We start from the raw sequence: 17,758 nt of genomic DNA, 5'->3' as shown, positions 1-17,758 counted from the left end.
CATTTAAAGATTTTTCTGTATTTTCATGACTATGAAAATTTTACATTCACACTGAAGGCATCAAAACTAAGAATTAACACATGTGGAATTATAAGCTTAACAAAAAAGTATGAAACAACTGAAAATATGTCTTATATTCTAGGTTCTTCAAAGTAGCCACCTTTTGCTTTGATGACTGCTTTGCACACTTTTGGCATTCTCTTGATGAGCTTCAAGAGGTAGTCACCGGAAATGGTCTTCCAACAATCTTGAATGAGTTCCCAGAGATGCTTAGCACTTGTTGGCCCTTTTGCCTTCACTCTGCGGTCCAGCTCACCCCAAACCATCTCGATTGGGTTCAGGTCAGGTGACTGTCGAGGCCAGGTCATCTGGCGTAGCACCCCATCACTCTCCTTCTTGGTCAAGTAGCCCTTACACAGCCTGGAGGTGTGTTTGGGGTCATTGTTCTGTTGAAAAATAAATGCAAAATGCTGTGGTAGCCATACTGTTTCAGTATGCCTTCAATTTTGAATAAATCTCCAACAGTGTCACCAGCAAAGCACCATCACACCTCCTCCTCCATGCTTCACGGTGAGAACCAGGCATGTAGAGTCCATCCGTTCACCTTTTCTGCGTCGCACAAAGACACAGTGGTTGGAACCAAAGATCTCAAATTTGAACTCATCAGACCAAAGCACAGATTTCCACTGGTCTAATGTCCATTCCTTGTGTTCTTTAGCCCAAACAAGTATCTTCTGCTTGTTGCCTGTCCTTAGCAGTGGTTTCCTAGTAGATGTTTTACCATGAAGGCCTGCTGCACAAAGTCTCCTCTTAACAGTTGTTGAAGAGATGTGTCTGCTGCTAGAACTCTGTGTGGCATTGACCTGGTCTCTAATCTGAGCTGCTGTTAACCTGCGATTTCTGAGGCTGGTGACTTGGATAAACTTATCCTCAGAAGCAGAGGTGACTCTTGGTCTTCCTTTCCTGGGGCGGTCCTCGTGTGAGCCAGTTTCTTTGTAGCACTTGATAGTTTTTGCAACTGCACTTGGGGACACTTTCAAAGTTTTCCCAATTTTTCGCACTGACTGACCTTCATTTCTTAAAGTAATGATGGCCACTCGTTTTTCTTTACTTAGCTGCTTTTTTCTTGCCATAATACAAATTCTAACAGTCTATTCAGTAGGACTATCAGCTGTGTATCCACCAGACTTCTGCACAACACAACTGATGGTCCCAACCCCATTTATAAGGCAAGAAATCCCACTTATTAAACCTGACAGGGCACACCTGTGAAGTGAAAGCCATTTCCGGTGACTACCTCTTGAAGCTCATCAAAAGAATGCCAAGAGTGTGCAAAGCAGTCATCAAAGCAAAAGGTGGCTACTTTGAAGAACCTAGAATATAAGACATATTTTCAGTTGTTTCACACTTTTTTGTTAAGTATATAATTCCACATGTGTTAATTCACAGTTTTGATGCCTTCAGTGTGAATGTACAATTTTCATAGTCATGAAAACACAGAAAAACCTTTAAATGAGAAGATGTGTCCAAACTTTTGGTCTGTACTGTAAGTAAACTCCATCTCTGGTGCCAAACCAACACAGCTCATCACCCCAAGAACACCAAAACACCTCCACAGCATGATGCCGCCACCACCATGTTTCACTGTGGGGATGTTTTTCAGCAGCAGGGACAGAGAAAATGGTCCTAGTCGAGGGTGAGATGGATGGTGCGAAATACAGGGATATTTTTGGGCAAAACCTGTTTCAGTCTGTCAGTGATTTTAGACTGGGACGGATGTTCACCTTCCAATAAGACAATGACCCAAAGCATATTGCTAAAGCAACACTCGAGTGGTTTAAGGGGAAACGTGTAAATGTTTTGGAGTGGCCTAGTCAAAACCCAGACCTTAATCCAATTGAGAATCTGTGGTCAGACTTGAAGATTGCTGTTCACCAGAGAAAGCCATCTCACTCGAAGGAGCTGGAGCAGTTTTGCTTTGAGGAATGGTTAAAAATCCCAGTGGCAAGATGTGAAAAGCTTATAAAGACTTATTCAAATGAGACTTGCAGCTGTAATTGGCACAAAATGAGGATCTACAAAGTATTGACTTTGGGGCTGGGGGGTTGAATAGTTGTGCACACTGAAGTTTTCAGTTATTTTGCCCTATTTGTTGTTTGCTTCACAAAAAAAAGAAAACCAAATGTTCACAGTTGTAGAGAAGTTCTTTTACATAAACGGATCCAAACCCTCAAAAAAAATATGAAATTCCAAGTTGTGAGGTAGCAAAACACAAAAGATGCCAAGGGCGTGAATACTTTCGCAAGCCACTGTATCTTCTTAAAGAAACCCAGCATGTTGGTTAGACATGATTTACATTTCATGAATACATGCTGGTTGTCAGTTATTCTATTCTTCTCTACAACAAAGACCAGAATTCCTATCACTGTTACGACTCAGCCAAAGATCTCACAGGTTATTCGGGACTGAGAGCTTGTAGACCCACATACAGCTCTCACTTTAATCTGTGAGGCTAGGATCACACAACAGTTTTTATCTCATCCGAGAAAATCGGGCCGATTATGCTAATCATACTCTGATCACATTTTGATTTTCTTGGATGTCGAAAATAAAAAAAAATCTTCTCCATTCTGTTGTCATCTGAGTGTGCTCTAATTTTTTCCACGGACCCATAAACATGGATGGCCAAGTGTGATCTGATATTTGGATGCAACTCTTGCTGGACTGGCTCTGTACAAGGAAAAAAATCGGACATGTGCATGGCTCCAAAGAATAACATAGGGACGAGTGCTATCCATCAAAATGACGATTTTTATGGTTGTGTGCAAGAGCCCTAAAGCTAAGACTTTAGTAGCTGCTATCCAGGCTAAGCTATGGTCAGCAGTACCCAAGACATATCTTATACATCCATGGCGACAGAGTTGTCACCCAACACGGAAATGTGACCTATGTGCTTTGAAAGATAAACATTTAAATAACTTTGGTTTTGAACCGCCAAATGAGGAGGACTCCATTAGCAGTTCCAAAAGTCAATTTACTTTTACACCTATTAGCTGCTACAAATATAATAATTTCTGAAGTGATGACTATTAGAATACTGATGTCAAACTTGCTTACATAAACTGCTAAAAGAATTGAGTTTTACTTTGTTATACATTTGCTCACTGCAGTCAGCCTAACACCCTTTTAGCCCATTCCTATACCCTTTAGCCCTTTAGATGAAATGAAACAGAAAAAACTACTCATAGTTGGACTGCAGTCGGTCTCAGCTTTATTAATCTCTATATTACCAAATCTGTAAGTTATTTAAACCTTCTACAGTATCTAACCATATACACTGCTCAAAAAAATAAAGGGAACACTTAAACAACAGTATATATCTCTAAGTAAATCAAACTTCTGTGAAATCAAACTGTCCACTTAGGAAGCAACACTGACAATCAATTTCACATGCTGTTGTGCAAATAGAATAGACAATTGATGGAAATTATTGGCAATTATCATGACACCCTCAATAAAGGAGTGGTTCTGCAGGTGGGGACCACAGACCACATCTCAGTACCAATGCTTTCTGGCTGATGTTTTGGTCACTTTTGAATGTTGGTTGTGCTTTCGCACTCGTGGTAGCATGAGACGGACTCTACAACCCACAGAAGTTGCTCAGATAGTGCAGCTCATCCAGGATAGAAGATCAATGCGAGCTGTGGCAAGAAGGTTTGCTTTGTCTGTCAGCGTAGTGTCCAGAGGTTGGAGGTACTACGAGGAGATAGGCCAGTACACCAGGAGACGTGGAGGGGGCCGTAGGAGGGCAACAACCCAGCAGCAGGACCGCTACCTCCGCCTTTGTGCAAGGAGGAACAGGAGGAGCACTGACAGATCTCTGCAAAATGACCTTCAGCTGGCCACAAATGTGCATGTGTCTGCACAAATAGTTAGAAACTGACTCCATGAGGGTGGTATGAGGGCCCGACGTCCACAGATGGGGGTTGTGCTAACAGCCCAACACCGTGCAGGACGCTTGGCATTTGCCACAGAACACCAGGATTGGCAAAGTCGCCACTGGCACCCTCTGCTCTTCACAGATTAAAGTTGGTTCACACTGAGCACATGTGACAGACGTGACAGACTCTGGAGACGCCGTGGAGAGCGATCTGCTGCCTACAACATCCTTCAGCATGACTGGTTTGGCAGTGGGTCAGTAATGGTGTGGGGTGGCATTTCTTTGGAGGGCCGCACAGGCCTCCACGTGCTCGCCAGAGGTAGCCTGACTGCCATTAGGTACTGAAATGAGATCCTCAGACCCCTTGTGAGACCATATGCTGGTGCGGTTGGTCCTGGGTTCCTCCTAATGCAGGACAATGCCAGACCTCATGTGGCTGGAGTGTGTCAGCAGTTCCTGCAAGATGAAGGCATTAAAATTATGGACTGGCCCGCCCATTCCCCAGACCTGAATCTGATTGAGCACATCTGGGACATCATGTCTTTCTCCATCCACCAACATCACGTGTCCAGGAGTTGGTGGATGCTTTAGTCCAGGCCTGGGAGAAGATCCCACAGGAGTCCATCCGCAACCTCATCAGGAGCATGCCCAGGCGTTGTAGGGAGGTCGTACAGGCACGTAGAGGCCACACACAATACCGAGCCTCATTTTGACTTGTTTTAAGGACATTACATCAAAGTTGTATCAGCCTGTAGTGTGTTTTTCCACTTTAATTTTGGGGGTGACTCCAAATCCAGGCCTCCATTGGTTAATAAATGTGATTTCCATTGATGATTTTTGTGTGATTTTGTGGTCAGCACATTCAACTTTGTACAGAACAAAGTATTCAATGAGAATATTTCATTCATTCAGATCTAGGATGTGTTATTTGAGTGTTCCCTTTATTTTTTTGAGCAGTGTATATACAGACATGGCCAAAAGTGTTGGTACCCTTGAAATTGTTACATAAAATGAAGTATTTCTTCCAGAAAATTATTGCAATTGCACATGTTTTGTTATACACATGTTTATTTCCTTTGTGTTTATTGGAACAACACAAAGAAACCCGGATTATACAAGACATTTACAACCCATGGCACTGTAGCTAATCTCAGTGGATGTTGAAGACAGAGAAAAATTGATGAACAATGCAGGATTGTCCAGATGGTGGATAAGGAGCTCTAATCATGTTCAAAAGAAATCCAAGCTATCCATCGACATTTGAATGAAATTAAAGGCTATGGCAACAGACCCAGGAGGACCCCACTGCTGAAACAGACATAAAAAGCTAGACTGCAATTTGCCAATTGTACGAGTAAGTCAAAATACTGGGAAAGCATCTTGTCGACAGATGAGACCAAGATAGAGCTTTTTGGAAAAGCACATCATTCTACTGTTTACTGAAAATGGAATGAGGCCTACAAAGAAAAGAGCACAGTACCTACAGTAAAATATGGTGGAGGTTCAAAGATATTTTGTGGTTGTTTTGATTCCTCTGGTACTAGGTGCCTTGACTGTGTGCAAGGCATCATGAACTCTGAAGATTACCAATGGATTTTGGGTCACAATATAGTGCCTAGTTTCAGAAAGCTGGGTTTGCGTCCTAGGTCATAAGTCTTCTGTTACGAGTCCGGGTGGTGGAACCTCTGTGCTTCGGTGCAAGGAGGGACCAGAGGGGCGTGACTAAGTGCCTATTCGGCCCGACCAAGGTCACATGGCGGCTTAGTCGACTCAGTGAACCAGGGAGGAACCGGGCAGGTGGACCAGGTGCCACTCTGGGACCGACCTTGTGTGAGAGCAGGTGAATCCCACGCGTCAGATGGCAGGAACTGACCGGTACAGTGGATGAGCACGGCAGGAAGGCTGATGGGTGGACCAGGTAGATAAGCAGGCTGGTTCGGTAGATAGCTAGACGGGTGCTCTGGGTAGGCGAGCAGGCGGGTACGGCAGGTAACTGGCAGGTGCTCTGGGTAGACTGGCTGGCGGGCACGACAGGTAACAGGCAGGTGCTCCAGGTAGGCTGGCTGGTGGACACGACAGGTAACAGGCAGGTGCTCCAGGTACGCAGAATGGCGGGCACGGCAGGTTACAGACAGGTGCTCCAGGTAAGCAGGCTGGTGGGCACAACTGTAGACAGACTGGAGGACAGAACTGTTAGATAGGCTGGACTGACAGACAGACTGGCAGGCAGGACTGACATGCAGCTGGACCTGAGGGCTGGAGCAAGTGTTTAGCACACGGAACAACAACCTTGCACAGGCACCTCCATTTTGGAGGAGGTGCCTTATATAGGGGAAGTCCTCCGGCCATTGCCCGGGGACTCTATAGGACGGCGCGCGCGGCCCCTTTAAGAGGGAGGGAGCGCACGCGCGCCCTAAGCACAGTGCCCAGGAAGCTGCGTGCGGTGCGTGCCACAGCAGCAGGGGAGCGGGACAACGCCGGACCTGGAGTGGTGAGGGGAACGGCGTCTCTGCCCGGCAGGAGGCAGAGACGCCAATGCTACATCTTCCACCAGGACTATGATCCCAAACATACTTCAAGAAGCACCTACAAATAGATGGAAACAAAGTGCTGGAGAGTTCTGAAGTGACCAGCAATGAGTCTAGATCTAAATCACATTGAATACCTGGGGAGAGATTTTAAAATTGCTGTTGGGAAGGCACTCTTCAAATACTGCTCAAAAAAATAAAGGGAACACTCAAATAACACATCCTAGATCTGAATGAATGAAATATTCTCATTGAATACTTTGCTCTGTACAAAGTTGAATGTGCTGACCACAAAATCACACAAAAATCATCAATGGAAATCAAATTTATTAACCAATGGAGGCCTGGATTTGGAGTCACGCTCAAAATTAAAGTGGAAAAACACACTACAGGCTGATACAACTTTGATGTAATGTCCTTAAAACAAGTCAAAATGAGGCTCAGTATTGTGTGTGGCCTCCATGTGCCTGTATGACCTCCCTACAACACCTGGGCATGCTCCTGATGAGGTTGCGGATGGTCTCCTGTGGGATCTCCCAGACCTGGACTAAAGCATCCGCCAACTCCTGGACAGTTTGTGGTGCAACGTGACGTTGGTGGATGGAGCGAGACATGATGTCCCAGATGTGCTCAATCAGATTCAGATCTGGGGAATGGGCGGGCCAGTCCATAATTTTAATGCCTTCATCTTGCAGGAACTGCTGACACACTCCAGCCACATGAGATCTGGCATTGTCCTGCATTAGGAGGAACCCAGGGCCAACTGCACCAGCATATGGTCTCACAAGGGGTCTGAGGATCTCATCTCGGTACTTAATGGCAGTCAGGCTACCTCTGGCGAGCACGTGGAGGGCTGTGCGGCCCTACAAAGAAATGTCACCCCACACCATTACTGACCCACTGCCAAACCGGTCATGCTGAAGGATGTTGCAGACAGCAGATCACTCTCCACGGCGTCTCCAGACTCTGTCATGTCTGTCACATGTGCTCAGTGAGAACCTGCTTTCCTCTGTGAAGAGCACAGGGCACCAGTGGCGACTTTGCCAATCCTGGTGTTCTGTGGCAAATGCCAAGCGCCCTGCACGGTGTTGGGGTGTGAGCACAACCCCCATCTGTGGACGTCGGGCCCTCATACCACCCTCATGGAGTCGGTTTCTAACCATTTGTGCAGATACATGCACATTTGTGGCATGCTGGAGGTCATTTTGCAGGGCTCTGTCAGTGCTCCTCCTGTTCCTCCTTGCACAAAGGCGGAGGTAGCGGTCCTGCTGCTGGGTTATTGCCCTCCTACGGCTCCCTCCATGTCTCCTGGTGTACTGGCCTGTCTCCTGGCAGCGCCTCTAGCCTCTGGACACTACGCTGACAGACACCGCAAACCTTTTTGCCACAGTTCGCATTGATGTGCCATCCTGGATGAGCTGCACTACCTGAGCAACTTCTGTGGGTTGTAGAGTCCGTCTCATGCTACCACGAGTGTGAAGGCACAACCAACATTCAAAAGTGACCAAAACATCAGCCAGAATGCATTGGTACTGAGATGTTGTCTGTGGTCCCCACATGCAGAACCACTCCTTTATTGAGGGTGTCGTGATAATTGCCAATAATTTCCATCTATTGTCTATTCCATTTGCACAACAGCATGTGAAATTGATTGTCAATCAGTGTTGCTTCCTAAGTGGACAGTTTGATTTCATAGTAGTTTGATTTACTTTGAATTATATTCTGTTGTTTAAGTGTTCCCTTTATTTTTTTGAGCAGTGTATGAGAGACCTGGAGCAGTTTGCAAAAGAAGAGTGGTCAAAAATTCCAGTTGAGAAGTGTAAGAAGCTTGTTGATGGTTATAGGAAACGATTGATTGCAGTTATTTATTCCAAAGGGTGTGCAACCAAATATTAAGTTAAGGGTGCCAGCAATTTTGTCCAGCCCATTTTTGAGGTTTTGGTGAAATTATGCCCAATTTGGCTTTTTTGTTAGGTTTTTTTTTTTTGTGTTGTTCCAATGCACATAAAGGAAATAAACATGTGTACAACAAAACACGTGTAATTGCAATAATTTTCTGGGACAAATACTTCATTTTCTGAAACAATTTCAAGGATGCCAACACTTTCAGCCATGACTGTATATTATGACATATTGGTTCAGATACCTGGTTTAGCACAACCGGACTCCCTGTGTGCATGTTCCATTTTATCTCCATCCAATAAATGACCACTTGCTGTGGCTTTTATAGGCATTAAAAGGCACTAAACTAGATAACAAAAACTATGCATAAATAGGGAGAGTGGGCAGCTCCTTACCAATGCACTGGAGAAGGAGGCAAGAAGCCAGCGGAGCTTGCGCTTTGGGATACCATGCTGAATTAATACTTCGGGAGCCATGGGCAACATGAACCAGAGCCTTGCTGTTGATGGCAGTCATATATGTTTCTATGAAATGCCCAGGGTAAACTTAATTTGAAAGGTCGGCCGAGGGCCACAGGGAGAAACCTGACTAATCCAGAGCAGCCCCTGGCTGGCTTCTCCCTGCCCTGCTTCATTTAATTGACAGGTCACTCTCAGATGTGTACATAGGGTGAGACCTGTCAATCACCTGACTTTTTCATATTGTCTTATCTCCCAACTTTTCATTTTGTCTCGATAAAAAAATATTTATAAGCTGTATTACATATGGTGAACGCTGTACACTACAATTTTTTAGCTCTTAGATATACCTACAACAGGCCCATATAGTAATCATGGCACTTCCACAAAGTAATATAAAGCTACAGAGAATTGTAAGTTAGAGCCACCCAAATAGAATTTACAATGAATTTTATTGCACAAACGAGATAAAATCAATTAAAATAGCCCACCTTTTCAACCTGTCACTAGCAACTGGTGTCTTCCCCTCATGCTTCAAACACTCCTCAATCACACCCATTCTCAAAAAGCCATCCTTTGACCCATCCTCCCTGACTAACTATCGCCCCATATCACTTCTCCTCTACTCCTCTACGCCTCAAAACTACTGGAACAACACGTTCATTCGGAACTGTCCTCCCACCTCTCCTCCTGCTCTCTGTTTGACCGCTTACAATCTGGCTTCCGACTGCACACTCCACTGAAACTGCCCTGACTAAAGTCACTAATGACCTACTAACTGCGACACTACTCTGTCCTCCTCCTCCTAGACTTGTCACCTGCCTTTGACACAGTGGACAATTCCCTCTTACTACAGACCCTCTCATCTCTTGGCATCACAGACCTGGCCCTATCTTTGATCTCCTCATACCTAACAGACCGAATATTCAATGTCTCCTACTCACACACCACCTCCTCATCTCGCTCCCTATCTGTTGGTGTCCCCCAAGGTTCGGTTCTTGGACCCTTGTGTGAAGGATATTCTAGAATAATCACATGTTCCTGGGTTGTCAGGTCTCCAAGCACAGTATAACCCGACTCCCATCTGTAAGGGAGAAGGGAGGGGGGCTTCAGTGTGAGTGTCCCTCTGCAGCATGAGCTGAGCTGACAGGCAAGCACCCTGCTGAGATCCTCTCTTTGTTCTCAACATGTGCTATGTTGTGTAAGGTACTATACTTCAATACTGAGCTGTGGAAGAACTATATGTCCCAGGTCTTCACAAAATGGATTTTCTAGCAGGGGAAGATAGCGTACGCCAGACTGCATCCTAGCCCACTCAAGCATGTAGGGACGAGGAGATACACGTCCCAGCCTTTTGAAACCTCCTACAACTGCTGTGTTTGGTACCCACACGTAGCAGGGGCCTGGCCGGGTCCATTGACTCCAAAACCGGTTCCCTGGGACCATCCAGTAAGGAGGTATGAGCCACGTTAGTTCTGTGAGTCTCTTAGCCAAGAAGGAACAGGGGGTGGAGACTTGGGCTGAACAGGGGGCAGGTAGTGGGAGTTCCCAGAGAGTTGGAAGGTGTGTGGCAAAAGCCTATGGTCTTTTCCCTGGGGAAGCTCGTGACATGCAGACGTGAGGGACAAGTCCAGCTACCAAGCAGGGCACACATTTTTCCCCATGTGGTCGCCCCAACCCCCAAGCCATGCTTTTCATCTAACTGGTAATTGACTTTAAGATCTGTTATGCTTGATGTACCATGCTTTTGTATTTGTAACTCTGACCACTGTATATGTATAACCTTGTGTATATAGTAGATTGTTTAGTGAGCCCTTATGGCGATTAAATATATAATTTAATCTTGGGCTGGTCTTTAATCTCGAACCACGAACCTCACGTCTGTTGTTCGGTCAACGACGCGCTACCGGTCTGGTTTCTAGCCCGATATAAGTCTGTTATATCAAATAGAAACTGGTGGGAGCTCTATCCAGGCCGACCAAACTCTGTTTCACTGGAGTACTGAAAAAGCCTCTCAGCCTGTCAGGAGAGTGGGACCACGTCAGAGTCTGAGTGCACCACCTTGTCCCACCCCCATGGTGCCTCTCCACCTTTCTCTTCCGCATCTACACCTTCAGCCTAGGACAGCTTATAGAGTCCCACGGATTTTAGTATCATCTCTATGCTGGCGACACACAGATCTACCTCTCTTGACCTGATATCACCTCTTTACTAACCAGAAACCCACAATATCTGTCCACTATTTCATCTTTCTTCTCTGCTAGATTTCTAAAACTTAACATGGATAAAACAGAATTCATCATCTTTCCCCATCTCACTCAACCCCCCCAACTGACCTATCCATCATAGTCAATGGCTGCCCACTCTCCCCAGTCCCGCTATCTCGCTGCCTCGGAGTAACCCTGGACTCTAATCTCTCCTTCAAACCACATATCCAAGCCCTTTCCACTTCCTGCCAACTCCAACTCAAAAATATCTCCCGGATCCGCACATTCCTCAACCACGAATCTGCAAAAACATTAGTGCATGACCTCATAATCTCCTGCCTCGACTACTGCAACCTCCTGCTCTGTGGCATCCCCTCTAACACTCTCGCACCCCTCAAATCTATCCAAAACTCTGCTGCTTGACTAATCCACCTGTCCCCCAGCTACTCCCCAGCCTCTCCTCTCTGTCAATCCTTTCACTGGCTCCCCATTGCCCAGAGACTCCAGTTCAAAACCTTAACCTTGGCATACAAAGCCATCCACAACCTGTCTCCTCCATACATCTGTGACCTAGTCTCCCGATACTTACCTGTACGCAACCTCCGATTCTCACAAGATCTCCTTCTCTACTCCCCTCTTATCTCCTCTTCCCACAATCGCATATAAGATTTTTCCCGTGCATCACCCCTACTCTGGAACTCTCTACCCCAAGACATCAGACTCTCACCTACCGTGGAAACCTTCAAAAGGAACCTGAAGACCAACCTCTTCCGACAAGCGTACAATCTGCAGTAACCCTCGCTCCACCATACCGCTGCACGACAAGCTCTACCCTTACCTACTGTATCCTCACCCATCCCTTGTAGATTGAGCCCTCACGGGCAGGGTTCTCTCTCCTCCTGTACCAGTCGCTGACTTGTATTGTTCATGATTACTGTAATTGTTTTTGCTATGTATACCCCTTTCAAATGTAAAGCGCCATGGAATAAATGGCGCTATAATAATAAATAATAATAAGAAGAAATAGGGAAAACCAGTACAGAATAGACACCATCAGCCTGTAGTATCAAACCATTCCACAAGGGGGACGAGTACCCCATGAACTAGAAGATGTATAGTTGGCACATAAATATAAATGACTACATTTGAAACACAACTACATGTATAGCAAAATTTAAGCTGGCAAAAGGAGGGTTCATAATAGATAATCAGCACAGATTCTTCCAGGGGGGTATACAAATCCCCCCCCCCCCCCCCCAGAAGAAGCTGTACTGTGAAATGCGCGTCGGGGCTTTCTTGACACATCCTCAGGTTGTATCTCCCCTTCCCTGCACTTTGAATTACTGTTTCTCTTTGGTGCATATCTCATTTAATATCTTCCCTCACTATGTTAAGCACTTGTCTCTTGTTAATGACCTTAAACTGTGCCTGATCTATTTCATGCACTATGCTAAGCACTTTAACTTTAGTAGATATGTTTACTTGGGTCTGTGCAATAACATCTACTAATTGATATGGAGTCATTTGTGGCAAGATTCGTTCCGCCCCAGCAAGACTGAGTGTCCACTTAATATATATATAAATTTTATGTGACCGCACTTTATCTATTATGAACCCTCCTTTTGCCAGCTTCAGTTGTGCTACAAATGTAGTCATTTATATTTATGTACTAACTATATATCTTATAGCTGATGGTGTACTGGTCCCCCTTGTGGAATGGTTTGATACTACAGGCTGATGGTGTCTATTCTGCACTGTTTTCCCTATTTTAATTGATTTTATCTTGTTTGCTCAATAAAATTGATTGTAAATTCTATTTGGATGGCTCTAAGGCTGCGTTCACACATTGCGTATTTTCCTGCTTTTTTACCTAGGTAAAAAAAGCACCTCCATTCACACGCTGCGTAAAAAAGCGCAGCAAAAAACGCAGTGTGAAAATGAAGGGTGACATGTGTAATGTCACACTTCATTTCAGTGTGACATGTGTACTGTCTGTGTGTCGTGTGTCGTGTGTGTGTGTGTGTGTGTGTGTGTGTGTGTGTGTGTGTGTGTGTGTGTGTGTGTGTGTGTGTGTGTGTGTGTATACTCACCTACCCGATGGATGAGAGACGCGTCTGCTCCGGTCCCGCGCTTGCAGCATCTGCCGTGAAGCGATCAGCTGACTGTCACGTGACCGGCTTGTAATCAGCTGACCGGAAGCCGGTTAGCTAACAGCTGATCGGCTCACCGGCAGATGCTGGAAGCGCGGGATTGGAGCGGACCGGACCGGACGCCTCTCCCCTGACATCGGGTAGGTGAGTATCCATCCTGCGCCTCCGTTAAAAGCGATGGAATTACGCAGTATGTGAACACCGCTGCATAATTCCATCGCTTATAATGGGCACAATAGAGAGAAAGCGCGGGACGCAGTTGCGTAAAGAATTGACATGCCAATTCTTTACGCAGCTGCGCTTTCGCGCTGCGTAAAATTACACTGTGTCTGAACGGCAAAGTGAATTTCCCATTCACTTTGCTGGCAGACACAAAGCACATTGCGTATTTTCAAAAAGCGCGCGAAAATACGCAATGTGTGAACGCAGCCTAACTTTCGATTCTCTGTAGGTTTATAATTTTTTAGCTTTGTTGTTTAGATATTACAAAATGTGCCAGAATTCTGTAAACAGTAGAAGCATTACACTGTGTTCCAAATTATTATGCAAATAATATTTTCTCAGATTTTCCCAAATTACCTATATGAATTGCAGTCATTGTAATTTTCCAGTCAAATAACCATTAGGCTGTGTGCCCACGTAGCGTTTTTCAAGCGTTTTTGATGCGGAATTTCCACAGCAGAAACGCTTGTAAAACGCTTGGTAACCCGCACCCCATGGTCCCCAATGGGATTCCGCAAGTTCTATGCACATGCTGCGGATTTTTCCGCAGCGTTTATGTTGCGTTCAAAAATCCGCAGCATGTCAATTAATTTTGCATTTCCGCAAGCAGAATTGCCTTTGTCCAATGCATAAAAAACGCAAGGCAATTCCGCATGTGGAAAATGCGTGATAAACGCACGAAAAATGCGCGATAAACGCGTGCGGAATTCCGCATGCGTTTTTCCGGGAGAGGACTTGCAGAAATGAAGCAGAAATTTTCTGCTTCATAAATGCAACGTGGGCACATAGCCTTAGAGTACAATTGAAAGGTTTTTGTACAAACTGCCTATGATAACAGTATATTTTTAAAAAAATAAAAAGCTCAAACTGCACTCAAAATGCATGTTCCAAATTATTATGCACAGCAGAGTTTTCAACCTTTTCATTTTAATAAAGAACAAAAAAATGGTCATTTTTGAAATGATAAGCATTAGCAGGTTATTACAAACTGAAATCAAACAGTTTTCAACTCAAAACTTTATTCTAGGTGAGGTTACATTTGCACATAGGACCCCTTGTTCGAAAGGAGCTTCTGAACTCTCTCGTCCATTGAATTTGTCAGGTTTTGGATGGTTTCTGCTTCAATTGTTTTGCATGAGGACAGAATACCCTCCCAGAGCTGTTGATTAGATGTGAACTGCCTCCCGCCATCATAGACACTCCTTTTGATGATGCTCCAGAGGTTCTCAATGGGGTTGAGGTCAGGGCAGCATGGGGGCCACACCATAAGTTTGTCCCCTTTTATGCCCATAGCAGCCAGAGATGCAGATGTGTTATGTGCAGCATGAGACGGGGCATTATCATTTAGAGAATGGATAGTTGCATGTGTTTTCATAGACCCTGCCTTAGGCCTCGTGCACATGTTGAGTATTTGGTAAGTTTTTTACCTCAGTATTTGTAAGCCAAAACCAGGATTGAAACAGTTAGAGAAACACTTGCACCACTTCTGCATTCTTCACCCATTCCTGGCTTTAGCTTACAAATACTTATGTAAAATACTGACCAAATACTGAACGTGTGAACGTGGCCTTATGGGAAAAGTACTGATTCTTGCTATATTATGCTGTGCAAACCTCCTGTTTGTATATAGAACAATCTGTCATGACTTTATAGTGTGGATTTGGAAAGTGATTATTCATGGTGACTAGCTGACTGACATTCCAGGGGGAGGGAGGAGGGATCAGGCTTTCTACTTAAAGCGTCTTGTCGTATGTTAACCACTGAGATTCCTCTGCTTAGAATACACCGCAGCACCAAACTGTAATTCGCAGGTAAGAGCAAGATATAGAGTGTTGTGGGGTTTGCAGTATATCTCCTAATGTAGCTTATTTCTAATGCACTAACATAAATTTTTGACAGCGGTTAGAAATATTATATTTTGGCATAAATTAATGAGGGAAGTAAGAGTAACGTGTACTTACAGAAGAACAATTTCTTGTGATATCTTGGCCAGCACTTAGAGCCACGCTGCAGGGAGAAAATTAACTTTATTCTCCCTGGCAGCGTTCCCACTTGCCATGACTGAGATAGGAGATGGCAGCTACTTCTAATAAGATTCTATTTAGCTATAAGGGGAGAGGAGGAAGAGGAAGTAGCTCTGTCTCTAGCTCCCCCTCATACTATCTACATAGGAGATGAGAGTGGCTACTGATAAGACTCTATCTCATTAATGGGAGAGTCAGTCTTCTGTGAATACCAATTTTACCTGAGAATTGAAAATGTTGATCATGATTGATCAATTCTGGCAGAGAACGAACAAATTAAAACGATAATTACTCTTTAATGTTATGGTGGGATACATTAACTTAAAGCTAAATTTACTTATCATATTGGGATATATTCACTGGCTGTCATCACTCACTTCTGGTTGGGTATTGAATAATTGATCTATCTCACGCACCAATATTTATCTTGGATATGGAATTATACAACTAATCCTTATACATATGTCTACGTTCATATTTGTTATATCTTATCAGCAATATGGATAAGCACCCAAGTTTTTTTGTCAACTGACATCCATTAGCACAACCTGGAATATGACTGTGTAGAACAGGATTTATTATTTTAAAAAAACACCCCTTTTTTCAGAAGCTTGTAGGGCTATTGATAAATGCAGATATTGGAATTCTCACAAAGAGGAGAGGATATCTTATTTTCACCTCACCTTTCATCTTATTTTCACCTCACCTATCTCCTAATATATCTATGTATTGAGTCTCCCTGTCCTCTGTCTTGGTTTACACATGGCGCAATCTGGGTCTACTGCGCATGCGCACGGTGGAACGCACCTCACCCCTCTTTTTCAGTACGATATCGGCACGTCATATCCGGCGCGTCACTTCTGGTTGGCAGTGGAACGCAGACTGCACCGCATCTCTCATTTACAAATATTTTTAAAATGCTCTATCATTGTTTTCTCATTTATTAGTGCCGGAGGTTTAGGTTTGATATCAGTGGACTATTTTCCTCCTGAGCACAAAAGAATTTTTTCTAACCGTGCAAACCCTTATTGTTCTATATATATATATATATATATATATATATATATATATATATATATTGCTCAAAAAAATAAAAGGAACACTCAAATAACACATCCTAGATCTGAATGAATGAAATATTCTCATTGAATACTTTGTCCTGTACAAAGTTGAATGTACTGACAACAAAATCACACAAAAATCATCAATGGAATCAAATTTATTAACCAATGGAGGCCAGGATTTGGAGTCACCCCAAAATTAAAGTGGAAAAACACAATACGGACTGATCCAACTTTGATGTAATGTCCTTAAAACAAGTCAAAATGAGGCTCAGTATTGTGTGTGGCCTCCACGTGCCTGTATGACCTCCCTACAACGCCTGGGCATGCTCCTGATGAGGTTGCGGATGGTCTCCTGTGGGATTTACTGAGCCATATTATAGTAGATTTGATGAAGAAGTAACAGTGATGTTGGTGCACTTTACTTGTTTCACCTTTAACACTTTTCATTGATTCAAATTGTCTATGTATTATATGAACCACTGACATAACGATTACTAGAATTTAGGGCTGCAGTCTTTTCTCCTTTGCATTTATATGACTGTGTGGCCCTTTAAAAGATAAGACAGTTGATATAATAAAATAATAATTTTATTTATATAGCTGCTTCAGCAGCAAGAAATCACAGTTTGAATTGAAGTTGTGTCTGGACGTTCATTGGGAAGTGATGATGCACTTACAGCTTCTTAGTGTCTGCTGTATTCACAAACTAACAGCACCCTCACCTGGCTAATTGTCAAGACAGGCTGTGGCACAAAGGGCAATCAGGTAGGGGAGGGTGCTTCTAGTTCAGGAATACAGCGGAGACTAAGAAGCTGTAAGTGCATTATCACACCCCAATGAACTCCAAAACACAATTTCTCCCTACTGGAACAGCACTTTGAAGTCATGAAATGATTGACTGGCTTATATTTTAAAAGGCTACACAGTCATCTAAATGGTTTGGGGAGGGGATTTAAAAGTTGATGACAGGCTTCCTGTCTTTAAAGCACCACTCCTGTGGGTTTTTTTTTCAGCGCTGCAGTAGTGCTTCTAATTTAATTTCCCTGCCTGTAATCTTATACTTACCCGCAGCCTTCTTCACCTTCTATCCGTGCTGTGGTGGTCCTGCGGCGCCATCTTGTGATGGCTATTTCTGACTGGCTGGAAGTTAAAAGTCGCTGGCACAAGCTCACAATGCAAGTCTAAGAGAGCCAGAACCAGGCTCTCATTGACTTGCATTGAAAAGTGACCTCAGGAGCAATCCGGCAGGTCACAAACTGCTGG

At 44.1% G+C, this 17,758-nt stretch overlaps 1 protein-coding gene across 4 annotated transcripts in view; it reads left to right on the top strand.

Annotated features, from left to right (window-relative positions):
• Positions 1–17,758, top strand: part of LOC141265584 (thiopurine S-methyltransferase-like) — a 114,686-nt gene that overhangs the window by 27,712 nt on the left and 69,216 nt on the right. The window contains exon 1 of one of the 4 annotated variants that reach the window (XM_073678837.1): positions 10,412–10,533. The exons of 2 other annotated variants lie outside the window; for them this stretch is intronic. The gene's annotated coding sequence lies outside the window, so the exon portion shown is untranslated. Of the gene's footprint in view, positions 1–10,411; positions 10,534–15,139; positions 15,219–17,758 lie in introns of those variants that run through there. One more of the 4 variants, XM_073678834.1, reaches the window with a different exon arrangement.

The sequence above is a fragment of the Phyllobates terribilis genome, unplaced genomic scaffold, assembly GCF_046119375.1.
Source record: "Phyllobates terribilis strain yellow unplaced genomic scaffold, ASM4611937v1 Scaffold_4__5_contigs__length_816908805, whole genome shotgun sequence".
In the NCBI taxonomy this organism is placed as follows: Eukaryota; Metazoa; Chordata; class Amphibia; order Anura; family Dendrobatidae; genus Phyllobates; species Phyllobates terribilis.
The sequence above is the reverse complement of the archived record's forward strand: the minus strand, read 5'-3'. Positions and strand labels throughout refer to the sequence as shown.